We start from the raw sequence: 4,630 nt of genomic DNA, 5'->3' as shown, positions 1-4,630 counted from the left end.
CATCAAATTCCCATTTTATGTCCGAAACACGTCAAACGACGTCCGTTTTCAACCAAACTTTACAGAAAGTGCTTAAATCATATATAAGACATGTACCGGGCGCCTGAACTAAAATACCGGCACGATACCATAGTCTTCTAATCAAATTTCATTTCCAATTTCCTTAACTATTTCCAGGAAACAATTACATACAAAGATTCATTTCTCGGACTTGGGACCTCAGAATTCGATTACGGGCATACGCCCAACTCCCATATTTTCCTACGGACCCTCCGGGACCGTCAAAATCACGGGTCCGGGTCCGTTTACCCAAAATGTTGACCGAAGTCAAATTTATTTAATTTAATATCAAAATTTAGCATTTTTCTCACAGAATTCATATTTAAGCTTTCCGGCTACGCGCCCGGACTGCGCACGCAAATTGAGGCAACCCTAGATGAGGTTTTCAAGGCCTCGGAAGTACAGGATGGTAAGAAAACAAGTGATGACCCCTTTGGGTCGTCACAGAGACAGAGGTTTAGAATTGTGATGTCAAAAATCTCGCACGACAAGGAAATCAAATGAGGTGGAATTTTCCTAACAGTTACATAGCCTTTTGTAGATAAGTACAGACGTCTCCGTACCGATCCACGAGACTCTAATAAACCGGCTTGTGATTCATGACTCCTATGAACCTAGAGCTCTGATACCAACTTGTCACGACCCAAGTTCACCCTCCGTGAACTGTCGTGACGGCACCTAGTCTCTACGACTAGTTAAGCCTAACAATTTGCGAAAAAGAAATGAAATACGAAAAGCGAATAAAAACTGAGGATAAATAAAATAGAAACATTTAAGATGCCGCCCGGCATAAACCAATACATGTTCTCAAAAACTGAATCAACTCCCAAAACCTGGAATCTCATGAAATCACAAGCTGAGAAGCACTACATAAGGTTCTAACTCCAGAATGTCTAGTTAAAAGAAAGTACAGAAGATCTATATCTAACTGAGGGAATAGAGAGAGAGACTCCTCGGTCTGCGGACGCGGCAGATATACCTCAAAGTCTCTGAAGGTCGCCTCGGCTCACTAACGGTATGGCTGAGCCGATGAACCTGGATCTGCACACGAAAAACATGTGCAGGAAAGGGCATGAGTACACCACGGCGGTACATAGTAAGTGCCAAGCCTAACCTCGGTCGAGTAGTGACGAGGAAGGTCAGGGCCCTAGCGGTCATAAACATATATATATATATATATATATATATGTATATATATATATATATATATATCAAGATATAAAACAGTAAGAAGTAACACAAGATAATAAAGATAAAAACAACTACAATGGAGAGAAATATCACAGAAAGAATGTGACTCCACATAGAGATAGAAACCGGGAATCTCCCAGGATATCGTCCTGTAGTCCCCAAATGTAAATATCCAGTGGATCTCCTGGGTGTCATCCTGTAGTCTAGTTCATAATGCTCAGGGGGTCTACCGGAATACAAATCCGTAGTCCCAAATGTAAATATCCAGTACGGGGGGAATCTACCAGGTGTTGTCCCGTAGTTCCAATATAAATGTGCAGGGGGATCTACCGGAATACCAATCCGCAGTCCCAAATAAACAGGCAAGGGGGATCTACCGGGATATCGCCTGTAGTCCCAAAGTAAACACACAGCAAACATCACGAAGAATATTCAATTATATCCAATTTCATACAAAGAAAAAACAGGTATTTCCAACCTAGCATGCTGCACAGAATTCAAACAAAGCAGTTTGAGCAAGTAAAGCAGTTAAGTCACTTAGATATACTTCCCTAAACTAACAGTAGACTTAAATTGAAAGTAGTGTACACAAGGAAGAAAACACAATTATAGTTACTTAATGAAAGTAGGATTTTTCAAAAATTAGCACATGTACGCGCTTGTCACCTCACGTACAAGGCATTTCATATATCCACAACACCAAATCCTAAGGGGATTTCCCCCACACAAGGTTAGGCAAGCCACTTACCTCGAACTAGCTCAATCAACTCGAAATCACGTTCTTGCCACGAGTACCCGACTCCAAATGGCCCAAATCTATTCAAATTAATTGCATAATGTAAATATAAATTCAAGTAGCTAATTCAACTAATAAATTCGAAGCTAACACGCGAAATTACGAAAATCGCCCAAAAAGTCCCCCGGGCCCACGTCTCGGAATTGGGTAAAATTACAAATTCAGAACCCCCAATCACTCACGAACACATTCAAACAAAAATCACCAAGATCCAACGTCAAAATCCCACTGAAAACTCGAATTTTCAATTGGGGAAACCTTCTCCCATTTTCCAAACTTGTACCCCCAATTTCCTTAATTAGAAGAGGAAAACAACAATAGGTTATAGTTCTAGGATAAAAATCAAGATAGAAAACGTTACCCAATGTTTCTCCTTCAAAAACCCTCGAGAAATCGCCCTCAACCGAGCTCCAAATCGTTTTTTCAGGTTTTGAGTTCAAACCCTCGTTTCATCCCTTTTTCTGACCAGCGAATCCGCTTCTGTGACCATGGGACCGCACCTGCGGTCCCGCTTCTATGGAAAATAAACGGCACCTGCGACTTTTCGTTAAAACCCACACTTTCGCACCTGCGCTCCCAACTCGCAGATACGGTCCGCTTCTGCGGTCCTTGGGCCGCATCTGCGACCAACTCCACTCAAGCCTTAGCCCGCACCTGCGATCCCCATAGCACTTCTGCGGTGCCGCACCTGCGGTCCCATACATGCAGGTGCGATTATGACAGGTTCAGCCAACTTCAGATTTTCGTAACTCCAATTCAACTTCCGTTAAGCAACCGAAACTCACTCGAGGCCCCCAGGACCTCAACCAAACATGCCAACAAGTCATATACCACTATTCAAATTTGTACGAATCTTCGGAACACTCAAAACAACATCGAATCATCAAAACACCCTCAGATTCAAGCCTAAGGATTCCAAAACTTCCATTTTCCACTTTCGATCAAAAAGTCTATCAAACCTCGTCTGAATGACCTGAAATTTTGCACACACGTCGCAAATGACACAACAGACCTACTCTAACTTCCGGAATTCCATTCCGAACCCGATATCAAAATCTCACTATCGAACCGGAAACTTCAAAAATTCAACTTTCGGAATTTCAAGCCTAATTAAGCTACGAACCTCCAAAACACAACCCAAACACGCCCCTAAGCCCGAAATCACCCAACGGAGCTAACGGAATTGACGGAATTTCATTCCGAGGCCGTCATCACACTGCTCCGACTACAGTCCAAATTTTAAAGCTTAAGCTCTCATTTAGGGACTAAGTGTCCCAAAACACCCCGAAACTCAAAACGAATCCTCCCGACAACTCACAATAGCAGAAACAAACACGGGGAATGCAGTTAATAGGGGACGGAGCATTAATTCTTAAAACGACTAGCCGGGTCATTACATGAGCCCACTTCATTAAGCCCAACTTGTCATCTTCCTAGAGGCCCAGTTTGGCGCCATGCGTCAAATGATGTGGCGCGCCAAGTCAAACAAAAGACCCAATAGGATCGTGCCACGTGTCAGAATGACAAGGCATGCCAAGTCAAATTAAATGGCCAATGAAACTGCGCCACATGGTCAAGTGACATATTTTGGCCAATCAAATACGTCCTTGTCACGCTTCAATCTGATTGGTCGGAAAGAGTTTGTTCTCGTCACAACTCTTCCCTCCCACAACTATAAATAGGGGTCTTCATAACTCAGAAAAGATACCAGAAGTTATAACAAGAAGCAAGAGAGAGCTCGTGGATCAAATGCCGTAAATTTCTCTATAAGTTTCAAGCTCCAAACAATCAAGTTCAAGTTCAAGAAATCAAGTTCAAGCTCAAGAACGAAGAACAAATCAAGATTCAAGGAGTATGAGTTTAAATCAAAGTTCGTGCTAGTTGAATTCAATATCATCGTTCGTGACAATAAATATAGGTTCAAGATCCAGCTCAAAGGCCCTTGAATTTATATGGGAAAAGAAGAATCAGAGGAACCATAGAGATTGTAACACTCAGATATTTGAAATAAAATACTACGATTATTGCAATATTTTTCGGTCTCGATTATTTTCTTGACGCAAATTTATTGTCTATACCCCTAATTCTTTATTGTGTTATGTTTGCGATCAACTACATTTTCCATGTTGGCACTCACATAATTGTGCCCTCCATTGATTGAACATCGACTGCTTTGAAAGACAGATTGCAAGGCTTCGAAACATATTTTGCGATTTGAAGTTGATGTTTTAATACTATGGTTGCAAATAAATATCTTCGGACTCTGTTCAGCTATGCATTCCGCAGGTTGTTCCTTGCGGTCGAAGTACGATAATTGCAGGTAATCTAAGCATTTAGGAATTGAAATGGAGAATGCAATGTCATGACCCAAAATTCACTAGTCGTGATGACACCTTACCCAAACCGCTAGGCAACACTACAACAAAACATGGTTGTAGCGGCAATTATTTAATGGCAATAACTTAATTGCTGCTAAATTATTTAGTGAAGGCAAAATATTAGCAGCTAATAAATATTTTCCAGCAATAAGTATATTTTTAGCGGTGATTCAAGAGAATTAGTTTGCTAAGCTTTTATTTTTAC

This window comes from Nicotiana attenuata, unplaced genomic scaffold, assembly GCF_001879085.1.
Source record: "Nicotiana attenuata strain UT unplaced genomic scaffold, NIATTr2, whole genome shotgun sequence".
NCBI classification, from domain to species: domain Eukaryota; kingdom Viridiplantae; phylum Streptophyta; class Magnoliopsida; order Solanales; family Solanaceae; genus Nicotiana; species Nicotiana attenuata.
Note: the sequence above shows the minus strand (reverse complement) of the source record.